The sequence below is a fragment of the Sminthopsis crassicaudata genome, chromosome 1 (assembly GCF_048593235.1).
Source record: "Sminthopsis crassicaudata isolate SCR6 chromosome 1, ASM4859323v1, whole genome shotgun sequence".
NCBI lineage: Eukaryota > Metazoa > Chordata > Mammalia > Dasyuromorphia > Dasyuridae > Sminthopsis > Sminthopsis crassicaudata.
This window is the reverse complement of record NC_133617.1, coordinates 321,488,584-321,508,320: the sequence shown is the minus strand read 5'-3', so window position 1 is coordinate 321,508,320 and position 19,737 is coordinate 321,488,584. Positions and strand designations below refer to the sequence as shown.

Below are 19,737 nucleotides of genomic sequence, written 5' to 3'. Positions count from 1 at the left end.
GATGATGAATGTTGGAGGAGATGTGGGAAAACTGGGATATTGATGTATTGCTGGTGGAGTTCTGAACGAATCCAACCATTCTGGAGAGCAATCTGGAATTATGCCCAAAAAGTTATCAAATTGTGCATACCCTTTGATACTGAGCTTATATCCCAAAGAAATACTAAAAAAGGGAAAGGGACCTGTATATGCCAAAATGTTTGTGGCATCCCTTTTTGTAGTAGCTAGAAACTGGAAAATGAATCAATGCCCATCAACTGGAGAATGGTTGGGTAAATTGCGGTATATGAACTTTATAGAATACTATTGTTCTATAAGAAATGACCAGCAGGATGAATACAGAGAGGCTTAGAGAGACTTACATGAAGTGATGCTAAGTGAAATGAGCAGAACCAGGAGATCATTATATACTTCAACAGCGATACTGTATGAGGATGTTTTCTGATGGAAGTGGATATCTTCAACAAAGAGAAGATCTAATTCAGTTCCAATTGATCAATGATGGACAGAATCAGCACGCCCAGAAAAGGAATACCGGGAAATTAGTGTAAATTGTTTGTACTATTGCTTTTCTTCCCAGGTTATTTTTACCTTTTAAATCCAGTTCTCCCTGTGCAACTAGAGAACTGTTTGGTTGTGCATACATATATTGTATCTAGGATATACTATAACATAATTAACATGTATAAGACTGCTTACCATCTAGGGGAGAGGGTGGAAGGAGGGAAGGGAAAAGTTGGAACAGAAATAAGTGCAAGCTATAATGTTATAAAAAAAATTACCCAGGCATATGTTCTTTCAATAAAAAGTTATAATTTAAAAAATAAATAAATCAATAAAAGAAAAAAAAATTTAATCAATAGGATCTATTTAAAAACTATCAGCAAGCATTATATGTAATGGTGATAAACTGGAACCATACCCAATAAGATCAGGTGTATACCAATGTTTCCCACTATCACCATTACTATTCAATATTGCATAAGAAATGTTAGCTTAGGCAATAAGAAAAGAAAAAGAGATTAAAGGAATTAGAGTGGGTAATAAGGAAACAAAATTATTATTCTTTGCAAATGATAGGATGGTATTCTTAGAGAACCCTAGAGAATAAACTAAAAAACTATTAGAAATAATCCACAACTTTAGCATAATTGCAGGATACAAAATAAATTCACATAAATCATCAGTATTTTTATATATCACTAACAAAATCCAACAGCAAGAGATACAAAAAAATTCTATTTAAAATAACTGTTGATATAAAATATTTGGGAATCTATATGGTAAGGGAAAATCAGGAACTATATGAGCAAAATTACAAAACATTTTCTACACAAATTAAGTCAGATCTAAACTAGAAAAATATCAAGTGCTCTTGGATCAGTCAAGGTATTATAATAAAGATGACAATACTCTTTAAACTAGTCTATTTATTTAGTGTTATACCAATGAAACTCCCAATAATTTTATTGACCTATAAAAAATAACAACAAATTTCATCTGAAAGAACAAAAGGTCAAGAATTTCAAGGGAATTAATGGAAAAAAATATAATAAAGGTGACCTAGTTCTACCAGATCTAAAACTATATTATAAAGCAGCAGTCATCAAAACCATTTAGTACTAATTAATAAATAGAATAGTTGACCAATGGAATAGGTTAGTTCATAGATCATAACTATAGCAATCTAGTGTTTGACAAACCCAAAGACTCCAGCTTTTGAGATAAGATGTCACTATTTGACAAAAACTGCTGAGAAAATTGAAAGCTAATGTGGCAGAAATTAGGCCTTGACCCAGACCTAACACCATATACCAAGATAAGGTCATAGTGGGTTCATGATTTTAACATAAAAATGAAATCATAAATAAATTAGTAGAACATAGGATATTTTACCTCTCAGATCTGTGGAAGAATAAGGAATTTGTGACAAATGAAGAACTAGAGATCATTATTGATCAAAAAATAGATAATTTTGATTATATTAAGCTAAAAAGTTTTTATACAAACAAAACGAATGCAGACAAGATTAGAAGGGAATCAATAAACTGGGAAAACATTTTTTCATTCAATGGTTCTGATAAAGGCCTTATTTCTAAAATAGAGAACTGACTCAAATTTATAAGAATTCAAGCCATTCTCCAATTGATAAATGGTCAAAGCATATGAGCAGACAAATTTCAGTTGAAGAAATTTAAACTATTTCTAATCATATGAAAAAGTGCTCCAAATCACTACCAATCAGAGAAATGCAAATTAAGAGAACTCTGAGATACCATTACACACCTCTCAGATTGTTTAAAATGAGAGGAAAAGATAAGGGTTGGAGGGGATGTGGGAAAAGTGATACACTAATAAATTGTTAGTGGAATTATGAATGGATCCAACCATTCTTGAGAACAATTTGGAGCTATACTCAAAAAGTTATCAAACTGTATGTACATACCCTTTGATCCAGCATTGTTTTTATTAGGCTTATATTCCAAAGAGATCTTAAAGGAAGGAAAGGGACCCTCATGAACAAAATGTTTGTGTCAGTTGTTTTTTGTAGTGGCAAGAAACTGGAAACTGAATGGATGCTCATCAATTAAAGAATGGCTGGATAAATTATTGTATATGAATATTATGGAATATTATTATTCTACAAGAAATGTCCAACAAGATGATTTAAGGGAGATTTAGAGAGACATGAACTGATTCTAAGTGAAATGAGCAGAACCAGGAGATCATTATACACAGCAACAAGATTATATGATGATTCAAACCAGTTCCAATTGTCCAGTGATGAAGAGAGCCATCTCTTCAGAGAGGACTATGGTTCTCATTTTCACTTTTTGATGTTGTTTGCTTGCATTTTATTTTGCTTCTTTTTTTTTCTTTTTGTGGCATGATAATTGTATAAATATGTATACATACATTGGATTTAACATATTTCTGCCATGTTTAACATATATTGGACTACTTGCCAAGTAGGGGAGAGCATGAGGGAAGATGGGGGAAAATTGGGGCACAGGATTTTGCAAGGACTAATGTTGAAGAACTGTCCACGTACATGTCTTGAAAAATAAAAAGTTTAAAAACCAAAAAAAAAAAAAAGGTTAATGCAAGCACATATATTGGATGTTGCACACAATTACACTTTGTCAATATTATCATAAATGACATTAATGGGGACATATATTACAAGAAGATAGCAAGAATGAAAGTCAATAGATGAGATACTTGTAACCTAAGTTTATTAAATAAAACAGGGGAATATTCTAGGGATTGAATTATTGTCTATGAAGAATTGGAGAGGGGGCAGCAGGTGGCACAGTGGATAGAGCACCAGCCTTGAATTCAGGAGGACCCGAGTTCAAATCTGGTCTCAGGCACTTAACACTTCCTAGCTGTGTGACCCTGGGCAAATCACTTAACCTCAACCACAAAAAAAAAAAAAAAAAAAAAAAAAGAATTGGAGAGAAAGGGAGATAAAAGAACAAGAAGAAGAATCAGAACAAGAATCACACAGAAATAGAAAACATACAGGGGTCACAATGCAAATTGTGACAATATAATAATGGAAGTAGAGATATATCTAATTAGTTTTGATAATACTGTATATTGTACAGAAAGCTTCATCAAAATATCAGTCAATTGAGCTAATATTTGAAATCATATAAATGAATTAAAAACCAATGAATCAATACTAAAAAAGCACAGAGGGCAAAGAATAGAGTTTTAAAGGATATCCATTATAATAGTCTTTGAGAAGGAAAAAGAATCAGAAAGGAAAACATGCACACATAAAAGCAGAATGAAGGCAACAGGTCAGTAGAAAAATAATAAAATTAATATTTTACATACTGGATCATTAAATAAATTATGGTAAAGAAAAAAGTGTGCTTTTGTTGTAGGCCCTTCAAAATTTAGTTTACCAGTACTTTGAGAAATGTGTATGATTAAAGCATGACAGATTAGTATTCATATTAAACTTTGTTAAATTATATATTAGAAATGTCTTTTTACTATTTAACAAGATATACTTTTATTTATTATATTTTAAAACAATATTAATATTGGTTACTTTTTCTGAAATATGCTAACAGAAGGTAAATTTTTTGAATTGTGTTTCAAAGGTAAGAAAAAGAATGCAAAGTTATAATTATAAATAAAGGGGACAAATAAATAGGTATATCTAAATCAAATTTACACTAAGCTTTTAAAATAAAACATTAAGCAAAATGGAAGCAGTTGCAACAATCTACTTATTTTGCTGTAAGAAACAAACAAATCTCTTGAGCCTGTAGGAGAACACTGAGTTATATAGTCTTCTCATGGAAAAAGTACAAACTGTAGAGGATCAGAGTGAATATATATGTGGAAATGCTAGGCTCACAAGGCCCTTGGGAAATCACTCAATACTATTTTTGAAATGTCTCAGACAAGAATAGTATTTTTTTCTGAAAACATATTATGTATACCTCAACAGTGTATTCCATTAGAACTAAAGGATCAGTATTTGGAAATAACAAGTATCATTTCACCTAAAATTCTAGAATGATTCCATCCCTTCAAATAAGGGAGGAAATATTCCAATGGGTGCCCCAAACTTGTATGTATGTACATAATTTTTTCTCCAAAATCTTTCTGTGATATGAAATGACCTTATGATTCTGGTAAGATTATGCCAGAAAAGCACAAATTGTATAAAGTCCCTCTAAGTTTGAAGGTAATTTGGGTAGAAAAGCATTTCTATTCTGGAAGTCTAGCAACTTGATAAGTTTTTAGAGAGCTTTATCACAACAGGGTTAATAATTGGATGCTGAATGTTTCTACCCATTACACTCTTAAAAAATATACTAACGTAAAGAAAAATGGCAATTCAGTAGAATAAAAAGTTGGATTGAAAGCTGAAAGACACCACAGAAATTGTCTCATTCTGCTAGTCTATAATAAATTTTATTATAGATGAAAAAACCTTCCATTTATAATAGAATTAGTTCAAAGAGGTTTAAGTTATATATGCTATAATATAGCATCTTCTCACTACAGTATGAAATGAAGGGAATCAAGGGAATTTAAAGTGTTTGTCAGTTTAACTGACTGCCCATCTCTGCTTGTATCTCTTTTCTAATTCCCATGTCTTCTAAAAGTAATTCCACAAATTATACTTAAAAACTTATCAAACTGTGCATACCTTTGATCCAGCACTGTTACTACTGGGCTTATATCCCAAAGATATATTAAAGAAGGGAAAGGGACCCACATGTACAAAAATGTTTGTGGCAGCCCTCTTTGTAGTGGCAAGAAACTGGAAATTGAAGGGATGCCCATCAGGTGGAGAATGGCTGAATAAATTGTGGTATGTGAATATTATGGAATATTATTGTTCTATAAGAAATGACTAACAGGATGATTTCAGAAAGACCTGGAGAGACATCCATGAACTGATGCTAAGTGAAATGAGCAGGACAAGGAGATAATTATATACTTCAACAACAAAACTATAGGATGATCAATTCTGATGGATGTGTCTCTCTTCAATAATGAGAGGATCCAAATCAGTTCCAATTGATCTGTAATGAACAGAATCAGCTACACTCAGAGAAAGAACATGGGGAAATTAGTATGGACCACAACATAACATTTCCACTCTTTCTGTTATTGTTTGCTTGCAATTTTGTTTTTTTCTTCTCATGTTATTTTTATCTTCTTTCTAAATCCGATCTTTCTTGTTCAACAAGATAACTATAAGCATATATATATATATATATACTTTAACTTAAAAAATATTTTTAAAAATACTTTAACATATTTAATATGTATGGGACTACCTGCTACCTAGGGGAAGGAGTGGAGGGAAGGAAGGGAAAAGTTGAAACAGAAGTTTTTGCAAGGATCAATGCTGAAAAATTACCCATGAATATGTTTGTATATAAAAACTATCATAATAAAAAAAATAATGCCCCATTTCCTATATGTTATTCTATAACTATTCATTTTGTGAGCAATTACCGTCAGATGCAGTCCATATTGACTATTTGTAAACAAGTCTATCTGATTTATTATATCAAAGTGATGTACCTAGATTGCATTCCACACTTCCTTATGCTTTATATGGTATCTGCCTATTCATCTAAGCCATTGCACCATCAGTTCAACATGTAGAGCCTATTCTGCTCCTTTTCTACCTTTCTAAAACAACATTTACTTCTCTGATAACCATTCCTCTTTATGAAATTATTTTTCCTATTAGAATGAAAACTTATTGAGATCAAGGATTATTCTTTACCCTCTATCTCCCCAAAAAATTACCAACAGAACTTAGTGGTTTAGGGCTTCATAATATATGAAATTAATTATTTGATTTACTTTATTTCAGACATATGTCAACAGATAAGTATAGAGATATTTAAATAGAGAGGGAATATAATGCATTGGATAGAAGGTTAGACTTCAGCAAGTCATGAAGACTTGGCTGAAATTCCTCCTCAGATACTTATTAGCATTATAACACTAGGAAAGACACATAATATCTCTTATACTTAGCTTTCTCACTTGTAAAATGTGGATACTACTAAGGCTGTTAAGATAAAAATACTATATAAATTTGAATTATTATTAGTAGTAATTTATTCAACAATATGCTTTATTAATGGTAAAAGTACATAATATGATGGAAAAATCATTGAAATGACAATTCTGCTTCCTAATTTTGTGATAATTAATAAATTGGGAAACATTTATTAAGTACCATTTATATATTAGGAAAAGATAACAAAACTATCCCTGGCCTTATTCATAATTGTCCACCTGTCATACACCTCATTCTGCTTGAGTTCCTTGAAAACAGGAACTGGTTTTTGTTTTTATTTTATTTTTTAATCCTTCCCCCCACATTTTTCTTTGTATCCTCAACACAGCATAAAAACTGGAAAATGTTTATATTTAGTAAATACTTATTGATATGATGATTTTATAGAATATACATTCTATTGATAAACATTATAATTTAATAGATATAAAGATAAGATGGGACAATATTTTTAAGGCTTTGAGTACTATGCCTGGAATTCCTTTCCATTACCTTACCATCTAAAATCTCCTTATAGAATATGGTTCTGATTTAGAGCATGGACTAACATATCAATAAACTTAGATACATAGAGTAAAGCACTCATACATGCAAACATAAAATGCAAGGAACGCAATTATCCTAAATTAGAATATTTCTTTTAGAAAATGAAGTAAGGCTTATTTTTTGTGTAAGGGACAAGAAAATTTGGTTAAGTTTTGCAAGTAGTTTTTTGTTAATTATATTATTGAGTAGAACATTTTATTTTTTTGTCAACTGGCTTTAATTCAATATGATATTTTAACTTGATATTTTTAGACAATAATACTTTTAAAAGTAACTAAAATTTGCAGTGTAAAATAATACACTATCTTTTTTTATTTAAAGTGTTTGTTTTGTATATTTACAGTTTTCTCAATTATCAAAAATTTCCTCTTAGGAAAATGCTTTAAATTTTGATGGGTATTGGATTTTTTTGGGGAAAAATATAACTAGAAATTAGCATATTTTGCTAGATAATGATTATCCACTTCTAATATTATACATAAAGATATATGTGTATATGTGTGTGTAGATAGATAGATAGATAGATAGATTCTGAGAGGGAGAATACCATTCAATTGTAGGCCATTCGCTTTCAAAAAAAGTGTAAGAAAAATAGTAGTAATATGGAAAATCAGGTGCAATGCACTCATCAATATCCATTTTTAGGAACATTTTGGTTGAGTGAACTATGCTTGGTCATTGAACTGCTATAATATTCCTTTAAATGTCATGTGGCAAACTAACTGCAAGGCACATTTTTAAAATGATATTTTTCTCAAGTCCTACACTTTAGTTAAAAGTTCCTAATTATTTTGTTTGTTGATTGGTTTATTTGTTGACTTGTTGGTTTGACAGTCATATTTTAAAAGGCATTTTTCACAATGTGAAATATTGTTGTAATATGGAAAACACATGAATTGGACATACATTCTTTTCACATCTATCCTTCTGTTTAGATTTTGTCAGGTAGGAATATCAGGTGGCACAATCTTTATCTCTCAAACATTATACCAATTCACTTTTACTAATTGCAAAACAAAACAAAACAAAACAAAACAAAACAAAACAAAGCAAAACAAAACAACAACAACAACAACAACAAAAAAAAAAAAAACTTCAACTACATATGTAAATGATTCTTTAATTGGCTTTCAAAGTAAGTACTAAGGGAAAAAATAACTTTTACCAAAATAGGATTTTATTATTTTCAGACTTTTCAGCAGTCATTGTATAGTACATCATAGAGCATGGGACAATGTATTGGATTAACTAGGTTATTAAAATTTGTAGACATTTTGCCAACAGTCTCTTTAGATATTATTACACTAAGGATAGAATATGCAGTTTAAAGTATTCAATGTTGGTTGTGTCATTTAAAAATAGAATTAATGGAATTACTAAAAGTTTAAATCTATTTAACATGTTGTTATAGGTTTGTACATGGTTAAACAAGGGTCTTTTCAAAATTGCTGTGGAATTTGCTTTATCCATTCATCACTGGCATGAAGATTACGTATAAAAAGTGAGTTCCAGAAGTCACCTTTCTAAGTTTGTGGCCTAACACTGATCTCTGCTGCAGACCCAGACCCCCACGCCCGGCCTTTTGCAGAAAGCAGCCACGATGTTGCAGAGCTTAAGAAAAAATGTTTGGACTCCAATGAAACCCTACTATACCAAGGTTTACCAGGAAATCTGGGTAGGAGTGGGTGTCATGTGGTATATTGTTTACAAAATCAAAAGTGCTGATAAAAAAAGCAAAGCTTTGAAAGGTTCAACTGCACCAGCTCATGGACATCATGAACTGGATTTATCTTATGATAAAGTGAAACATCAGGCTGGCTGTAAATTTGAGCATTTCATAATAGAAGAAAGAATACAAGGACTTCCCATCTTAACTTTTATGCATTTGTTCATACTATGAAATAAAGTCATATATACATATTTACATGGTAATTACTGTGTTCCAATCCAATTAAAATATCCCTTTTTTGTTACTGTGTTCCAATCCAATTAAAATATCCCTTTTTTGTTAAAAAAAAAAAAAAAGTGAGTTCCTTGAGATGTTTTGTTCATTAGAGACTATGCTGGTTGAAAAAATGATGAAGAAATTCATGCTAATAAAAATTCTCTAACATAAAATTTCTAATGATGACTTTCATTCAGGAAGCAATATAATGTATTTAACTAAGGAAATTAATAATCTGAAAAAGAATAATACCTCCAATAAGCAGGCTCTCTGGGATAAGTTAAATAAAGAAATAAGATAAATATCTATCATATAAGATTAATTTACAAATATAATTAGAGAGATTCTCAATAACCATATTTAATATTAACTGAATAGTAAAGTAGGAAGATATAAAAATATGTAAAGTGTTTTCCACTCTTATAGAGACTGTCTACCTTAGAATCTCTTAAGGAAAGATTACCAAATGAAGGCAGATATAGATGATTATGTTCTTTGCAGATGACATGTACTGATTATATTAAATCTCAGAACATTATAGAACCTTCTTAAGGCAATTCATAGTTGCTTAAAAAGAGATTTCCTAATAATTCACATAAAAAAAAAATAATGGATGAAGAACTGACAATTGAATGATTGATCTAACCCACATTTGAAAAAAAAAAAAGTGCATTTATTAGAAGTTCAATATATTTCACAGACTGATTATTTCACAGTTCTACAACAAACTTCAAAATGTCCTAGAGCAAAGCTTCTTAAATTGTAAGTCATGACCTCATATAGAGTCATGTAATTGAATAAGGGGTCGTGAAATTATGATTTATTATCATAATATCATATTATAAAATCATATCATAAATCATAAAATATGGTATCATAAATATTAAATTATAATTTATTATCATAAATGTTTTATTTGCATAGCAGTTTTATATACCTATAAACACAAAGTTGCATAAAAAATTTATTGGGTGAAAAAAGGGTTATAACTATAAAAAAAGTTTAAGAAGCCTTGCCTAGAGAATCTGTCTATTATCTGTACTGGAATCATATCATTAAGATAGCATGAATTCATTTCTACAATTGTTCATATAGAAAACTAGTTTAAAAAAAAACTTTAAGATAAATTTGAATCTATGTCACTCTCCCATATATTAATAAATTTGCAATGAATTGAAAATCTAGAGGACAAGATATACTGATGTACACAAGAGAAATGACCAAAAAGTAGCATAAAGAATATTATTCAGATAATGAACAGGTGCTCATAAAAAAGGTTTTGACTGGTCAGGCAGTTAGAGAACAAGACAACATTTATATAGCCAAAGTACTCTCAATACATATAAGACTTAAAAATCTTAGAGAAAGTTCTCATATTCTCTGTGAAAGATGGAAGAACATAAACAACAATCATCCAAGATGAAAAGCTTTGGAAGGATTATAATCAGAACTGATGAAGTGAACAGCCATATCAGTCATCTATGGAAGTTTTATCATAAAACAATTTGAATCCTATTCACCTCAAATATTTACATGGATTATTAAGGCAATTTTAAACAAAGTGAGGATAATCTTTTTTTATTTTTAAAAGAAAACTCTATTTTCCACTTAGCCAACACAGACAAGTCACTGAAATCCTATAAAAATAAATATAGACATACTACTTTGAAAGGATGTGTTGAAATTTGTTGTTTCCAAATAAATAAAGCCAAGATGATTAATTATGCAAAAGAAGCATCTGATGCCAACAGTCTAGACATTTTCAGGTAAAATAATGAAGGATGTTGAACTAGAAATAGCATACTCTACTTTGGAATGATGATATAGCTGTCTTTGATTAGAGAAAAATAAGATATGGAAAACAACAAAAATGTAGAATTATAATTAACAGATGATTGTAAGTATCCTTTGGCAAGTCTTTCATTCTCTACACAATTTTTAAAATGACATTAATAGATTACTTTTTAAAAACATTAATATTTTATCTGGTCAAAATGCTTTGGGCAAGTCTTACCTAAATTTCTCTTTAAAAAGAAACTAAATAATTTATTTTTTTCAACTGAAATTCAAAAATCTGGTAAATAGGCATGAACATTGGAATGAAAAATTTCTTAAAGTCTAAATGAAGTGTTCAATTAAATATTTAATTTAACCCAAAGATATTATAGATAGATTTGATGTCAAACTTTCTTTATTTTTGTTGAGTCATTTCAGCTGCCAAAATCATGTCAGAACTTTTGTAGGATCTTTCCAGTCAGCTTGAATTGAACCAGAACATCCAAAATCAATACCTTCTTGGTATAATTTAGGGAACCAACTCTTTGTAAATAGTATAAACTATTTGATCTAAGACAACATCTTGACCTGGAATTCAAGAATTTGTGCTTTAAAATATATCCACCCCATGTATTTTATTTTGTACATTTAAATGTTATGTGTCAAAAAGAAGGCCTAGGTTTCCCTAAATGTCCAAAGAAATCCATGATATTCTAGAAGTCTTGATCTAAGGCACATCCACATTAATTTCTGACTTTGAATATAGATAAGCTTTAAATACTGTTTAGGAAAACTTAGAAGAAATTTTTTTTTTTAAGTTTGTGATTTTCAGTCATAGACTGAGGAAAGATAGTTATTCTGATATCTGAAGTCCTGAATTTTATTTTAATTACTAAGTGGTGAAGCCATTAGCTTCTTCACACTTGATTTTCTGTATTTATACATAAGAAGCTTGAAAAGTTCTCACTTGAGAAAATATTAAAAGAAATTAAATAAATATTCATTGATACCTAAGGCATTTCTTTTGAATTCACTTCCAAAGAATTTTTCAAGAGTGCTAAGGGGCAGTGTAGATAGACTGCTGGGTCTGAATCAGGAAGACAATAAATTCAAATATGACTTCAGTTAATAGCTGGGGATCACTGGATATATCATTTAAGTTATTTTTGCTTAAAGTTTCTAAAAGATAGGGATAATAATGAATTCTATATTAAAGGATTTTTATGAAGACTAAATGGAATGTTTGTAAAGCACTTAGGCTTATATTTATAATATGAAAGAATAGTAATCAATACTGGTGAAGGGAAAACCTATCATCAATAAGAACTATGGGAATTATGAAGTGTTGAAATACAATCTACATCAAATTCCATTTTTGAAAATTTGAGATTAATAAATAAAATCTGGGAAGATACTAAAGCTCCTTTAAAATGAAAATAATATGTATTGCAATCATCAAAAATGAATTACAAGTTCTATATGATTTTCCTTAAAAATCAAAAATTTTTATAATAAATTAGCATTTCTCATTAAGAATTCTCTCTTTGAAAGGGACATCTAGAAATACTTTATGACAGCACATGGTTATCCTAGGTTGTATTAGTTTCATAAATTTAGGAATTCATTTCTTAACAACTTAGCATCTTGTGGTAGATCTATGAACCATACGTTTATCTCAACTTTTCTTTAGTTATAATTTTAACTTGAATCATCTTCCAATTTTTTTGAATGAAACACATGGCCTTAATTTCCTTTTGCTTATACTAAATCTCTTTTTTTTAAAAAGCCAACAAAGGGTGTATTTTGTTTTGTTTAGCAATTATTTAGCAAACTGGCTAATAATTACCTTATTTGTGTTCCTTATTATTCAAAAAATAAAAAAAATTGCTATATTCTTTCCATTCTGAAAAAAATATTATTTCTTATATTTAAGGTAGCTTCATAAACAGCTATTTTGTTGTCATTAAGATAAAAAACATCAAGGGTGATGTCTAAAAACTGAGATTGAACAAAGGATTATACTTTTTTTTTATAAAGAAAATCTAAAACTTTATCAGACTTTGAGCCAAAACAACCCCATCTTTCTGAGATATAAAATATTGATTAAATTTTACATAAAGTAGATAGAATGTAGAATAAAGCATTTATGTTGTTATTAAAGGAATGAGTATCAAATTCCTACTTCTCTTATTATCATTCATTACACCTTGGGCAATTTATGTTTCCTAAGGCCTCAGTATTGACTCTTCTATCATTAGTATTTTTAAAAATATGACAGCCTTGACAAATAGACATATTTCAATAACTAGTAAAGTAAGGGAAACATTGTAGTGCAATTTAGAGTGGTTATAGAGATTCTGAGAACAAACTATGGTTTGTTATATTGGAGTTCAAGCAAAAATTCAATAAATTTCAACTGGATAACTATTCATTTAATTTCTATTACATTCAAAGTCTTGGGAAGGATAAAGAGCCAGAGAATGGTTCAACACTGACAAGGATCCATTCTCAATTTAATATCAGCAGCCAATTAATTTTGTCAAAATTCCTACTCAAAAATAAAACAAAACCATGGAACTTATAAATAGTTGTTTGTTTTTGTTGCTGTGCTTTTTGATTGTTTTGTTGCAATGAACCAAGCAATGTGGGGTTTTTTTTATTTGTTTGTTTGTTTGTTTTTTTAACTTAAGGACTGTGGGGAAAATATTTTAAATACACTACACACAGACATACACACACATATACACACACACATACACACACACACACACACATACTTTTTTTTTGAGGGACATTATCTTGAAGTAAGATTTTAATTTTCAGTACTAGCATATTTTATAATAAAAAATTACTAGAAGTTATTGATAGCATCCTTTTTTACTTCTCTTCTGAAAAACCATACTTTTATCTTCAAAAGAGTTAGAGCATTCATGGTTCGAAAACAATTTATCAGTGTTAAAAGCAACAACAACACAACAACACCCTCTATGCTTACACATAAAAAGTTTTCTATTTTAGAACTGATAACAGTATGATTCCCTTTGTCTCTTCTATCCATAGAAATAATAGACTTGATATTCCAACTATGTAGCTCCAGTTTCATGTATGTAGCTCCTTTCAAACTTGATAGGATTTCTACATATGAAATACTAATTTGTTGTTCTTTGTTCACAGGTTATTATTTCAGAAACATGACACTATTTATTTTGTTAAAGATACACATAGATATGTAGCAGTTAAGTGGTGCAGTAGCTACAGTGCCATTTAAATCTAGCCTCAGGCAATTCCAAGCTTTTTTGACTCTTGGCAAGTCACTTAACTCTGCCCCAGTTTTTCATCTGTAAAATGAATGGGGAAGGACATAGCAAGATATTCTAGTATCTTGACCAAGAAAACTCCAAATGGGGCCATGAAAACTCAGATAGGACTCAAATGGCTCAGCAACCAAAATCACAAACATATTGTATAGTCATAAATATGGGTTGTCATGACAGTTTTCTAGAATGATTTCTCAGTTATATCTTGAATTCCAGTGAATAAGATATTCCTAAAAGCGAAGGAAATCTAAGCCATCTAAAGACAGTATAGTAAGAATTCAAATAAGTTTCCTAAATATATTAGGAATATCTAAATAATTCGCAAATGAGAGATAAAGAAAAGGTACTTCATTTTCCTAGATGGTATATAGTTTGATATTAGAAATCTGTCTTTTATCCTAGCATGTCTCATCTATATAGAAACTATGATCCCTAATATATTCTGCAGTATTATTTAGAAATATTCTGAAGCCCAACTTCACAATGAAAGAACTAGATGTTTTGTTTTGTTTTCTCTGATTAATGATAACTATGACTTTCGGGCATATTCTATAGGTATGGCAAATGATCTGCCAACAACAGAGATATAAATATGAATTGTTATCATAAGGAAATAAAAAAAAATCTTGGAGTTATCAAATTTAAAGAATGGTAAGGGGAGATAATTGAAGAATTAAATTCATAGAATATTGTCTAAAGTCATTGAATATTAAAACTGAATGAAATCTTGGAAATTGTAGAACCTAGTATAAGTCTCTCATTTTGTGATGAGGCAACTGAGTCACAAAAAGAAATGACTGGCCTGAGTCAAAAGTTAATTATTGGCAGATCTGGGACTTAAAACCAGGCCTCCTGACTCCTAGTTCTTATTCATTACCATGCAAAAGGGATGACAGCAAAGGGAGAAAAATAAAACAATAAAAGACAAATAGGAAATTTAAGCAAGAATAAAAAATTGAAATACATAGGTGCTACAAAATGAGGAAAAAGAGAAATGGGAAGAGACAAATAAGGGATGTGAGCTTTTTGTTGCCAAAATCTGTATATTATTTCAATTTATGTATTTTCTACATCTTAAACCGTGTTTATAATAGGCCCACAATTCAATAACATTTATTAAGTAGCTACTAAATGCAAGGCACTAGGCTGGCATTGAGGATACAAAAATAAAATAAAACTGCCACTGTTCTCAAGAAGTTTATAACTTATTGGAGTGGGGAGTGAATGGCATAAAATTTGTCTATAGAGACATAAAGATCACTTGCGGAGAAGATGAGTATCAACTACTGGGAGATTCATGGAAGACAATGGAAGGGTCTCACCTTTGCTGAACATAGAAAGACAAAAAAAAAAAAAAAAAAAAAAAAAAAGGACCTATCCCAGTCTAAAAACGGTAGGACATTCCAGGTGTGTCAGACTATTTGTGTGAAGTTCTTGAATTGGGGGAAGGTGGTCTTAGGAAGGCTGACTTACAGGAAGAGTTGCCAGGAAAATAGAGTGTACAAAGAGAGGCAAAGTCAGATGAGACTCAAAAGTTATATTTGAGTCAGATTATTTCTTTATGCACTGTCCTAAAAAATTATGATTGTTATCTTAGAAGCAAAAAAGAAAAGACATTAATTTTTTTTTTTTTTTAAATCAGGGAAGTGATGACATAGGAAAATGTATGTTTTAGGAAGATGATTCTGGCCATTCTGGAGGATAAACTGGAGTGAGGGGAAACTAGAAGAAGGAGAGATCACTTAGGACACTACTAAAATAGCCCAGGAAAGAGCATGTGAGCACATATTGACAATATGAATAGAACAAAGGAGAAAAAAAAAAAATAAAAGAATTGTCAGGAAGGTAAAAGCAATAAAAATTGGGAATGGTAGCAAATGACAGAAAGTGGCAAGTTTGTCTAAAAGGCAGGTTTAGGAAGAATCAAGCATTCTATTGTGGACATTCCGAATTTGAGATGTCAGTTGGCATTCACATATAGTTATATGTTAGGCTGTTGGAGACAAAGAACAAAAATTCATAAAAAATGAAAACTGGATTTGAGACCTGAGAATCATGTGTAAAGAAATGATACTTGAGCTCATGAAAGCATAAGAGATCACCACAAGAGAAACTGTGGTATCAGAACAAAAGAGTGATAATGAAAAGTTACGAGAGGCGTTCATGTTCAGAGTACAAGAAAGAGATGAGGAGCAAGAAATGTGGATTAAAAGGGAGAAGTCATAAAGAGAGGAGGAGAATCAAAACAAAGTAACCTTTGGAATCCATGGGAAGAGTCGCCTAGAAAAGTGAGGGCTGTAGAACTCAAGAATAGGCAAAGAAATGTGCAAACCATTAACTAAGATCATATGTGAACCTCAATGTGTGAGTGTGTATAAGATACAGTGTTATATACTGATGGTATAGAAAATGGCTCTTTGCCAAAAAAAAAAAAAAAAAAAAAAAAAGACAAGACTAAAGATTGTATATGGACAAATGGATCTAACTGTTTACTAGGTGAACTAAGGATAGAGCAAAGAATATCAGCAAGTTGTGCCTAATTGTGTTCACACTTGCTCTTTAATATTTCACCAATTTTGGCATGTATGTATATACTTCATATGTGAGTTTGGCTTACTCTGACTTACTGTTTTAGTAAACTATAAATTTGGTGGCAACTAAAGCTTCTGGGGATGCTTACTTGATGAAAGTACCCAAATTATCTTTCTTTCTGGGGGGGAGGGGTGTGTGGATGTGTGTGTGTCATGATTACACAAGGGTACAAGCACTTACAAAAGATTCAACATATATCAAATGAACTGAATAATTTCATTTCAAACAAATCATTTCAATTTAGCATTCATACTAGCAGTAGCACACTTTTTCAATTAAAAAGCAAACACAAATATATACTTCTTCCCAGTTAATTTGTTTGCCATTATTGTGACTTTTCCACTATGCTATTATGGAATAAAATAAAAATTTAAGGTTAAACTTTTTTTTTTATTATTGCTTTAGATACAAAGTTTATACATTCATGTTTTGTTCAAAGATATACTTATTTACTTGAATGTTAAAATAAGGACAAATTCTTGTTATTTAAGTGACCCAGTTGGATTTTCAGAAACAGAAACTAATTTAATCCAAATCTCAGCAACTATATGGATCTGTAAAGAGTTCATATCTATTTTCTTTTCACATGAGGTTTGAATATCTAAGAAATGAGTAGCTCCATTGCTTCTGTTTGGTCATGAAGCCAAATACAAAAAAAAGGAAGCAAAAAGTAAGTAAGTATGAACGAGTGGATTTCTAAAGAATATGGTTAATGTAACTTCTGTTCATTTAGTATTCTCATCATTTGAGGTCATTACTTATGAGTGCAACAGAAAGGACTTATGTATGTCCACTATGAGACACTATAGTAGTTGATGTAGTAGGCATAGATAAATAATGTCATATCAAGGTTAAAACATATAATACTTTAAAAATAGCTATTTTCAATATAATTTTCATAAAACTGATTTTGCTTGAAAATTTCTACCTCATTTCTTATCATAACTAGTCAAAAACTTTCTTTAGTCCTCAACCCCCAACCACATATTTAATCCCACACTCATAGCATATGATTTACTGTCCTCTCCTACCAAGATTAATTCATGAAATGTGAGTTACATTGATTTCCCTTCCCCACTCCTTAAAACTTTCTTGGATTATCATCCATTTTTTTTTATTTTTTTCCATTTTGACTCAGAAATGTTCCTACTAAATACTTTCCCAAATACAAAATTTTAACATCATTGATTCTGTTAACACTTTGGTCTACCAGTTATTTCCATTCAAGTATCTACTGTTTTCATTGACTCTTATTTTTACTTAATAGTTTTCCAAACATTAAAAAACCTGCCTTAAACTATTTGAACTCTGGTTTCTGCCTGTACCAATTTATTACATATGCTCTATAAATGTTCATATATAATATTTGCAAAATATAGTGCCTTGTTTCAGTCTTCATGCTCCTTGTATTTTCAGCATTTGTATTTTCTTCTCCTTTGGCTTAAGAGATAACACCCTCTTCTGATTAACTATAATCTTCTAATTGGCCATTTCCCTTTTTCAAAAAAATTAAATACTTGTTTCCATACCAACTTTTTAAGATCACTATTCTCAGAATGTTATCCTTATACTTCTTTTATTTTTTAAAATACATTCATAACTGTCTTCAGCTCCAACTGTCATTATTATGCAGATGAATTTCATCTGCATCTCCATTCCTGAACTCTTTTTTAAAATTTCAGACATAAATTTCCAACTGACATATTCACTTAGACATTTTATTGGTATCCCAAATTCCATAAAACAATGATTAATTCCTCTAAATTTACTTATTTATATGGTTTAAATATTTTTCCTGATGGAATTACCATCCACCTAATTTGTTTCTTTGAAAGCTTATGTTGATTGTATTCCTACAATATCAATCACTTGCTCTTTTTCTCTACTCTCTATTCCAACTTCCAATGATCCTAGCACAGGTCTTCAACAAAAGCCATTGGTATTATTTCAACAGTTTTCTAATTGGTCTTCTTATTCTCTTCTCCATCCTTCCTTCTTCCAATAAATCTTTTACATCACTATCAGAATAATAGTCTCCAACATGCATAAAACCCTAAATCATACCCTCCCACATAAGAGTTTTATCCTATGGAATTCTTCATAATTTTAATTGCAAATACTTTTCGATCAGTAAGGTTATTCAATAACTTGGCTGAGTACTTACTTTTTTAAAGAATGATTTATTTTGCTTAGATCACAAGTCAGAAAAATAAGATGTAAGGGATATGGTTTTGCTCTTACTATTTTTAAACTGTAAAATAATAACAGCAGTAAAATGTTGAGCCTCTTTCACCTGCTGTTTCTGGTTATTTTCTTAGTATATTTGGGTAACTTCACTATAGTAGAGTAGATGCTCTTGACTTTACTTGCTTCCCTATTTTCCCCAAGAGTAGTATTTTGGCATCCAGTGATGTACTCAGTAATACATATCTAAAACAAGTAAAATTGTTTTAAAATAAAATCAGTCTGAATTATAGAATCTCATGAGTTAGAAAATTCCACCATTTTTAGGGTTACTTAAACTTTTTGATTTGTCATGGATAATTTTAGCAGTCTAGCAAAACTTATGGGATCCTTCTAAGGAAAAAAAAAATCTGATTATAAAGGAAATAAATATATTGAAATGCAGTTATAAAAATAAGATAATTTATGGCACCTAGATTAGTAAACTATCTTTATAGTCCAACTCATCTTCAATTATTGGATCATTGTCCTTTACATCATTTTCTTTCAAAATGGGTGAGATTTTATGGTAGGATATTAGATCATAAAAAGAATACATCTAAGTGGTAATTAAGAACTGAAATATTGTCCTTGGGCAGCTCTGTGTACACAATACTATCTAGTACAGATTTTATATAGAGTGTTGTATAATTAAAATATCATGGTGTTTACTTCAAGGACATGGATATGAATCCTGACCCTGCTATGTGGTAATGTTAGACCTTGAGCAACTCCTTTGCTTCTTTGAATCAGTTTTGTTA

General features: G+C 30.3%; 1 protein-coding gene and 1 pseudogene across 8 annotated transcripts in view; one reads left to right on the top strand and one right to left on the bottom strand.

Annotated features, from left to right (window-relative positions):
- The window catches only part of CDH18 (cadherin 18), an 860,832-nt gene that overhangs the window by 686,382 nt on the left and 154,713 nt on the right, over positions 1–19,737 (bottom strand). The window lies entirely within an intron of this gene.
- Positions 8,548–9,043, top strand: LOC141554147 (ATP synthase F(0) complex subunit j, mitochondrial pseudogene; annotated as a pseudogene).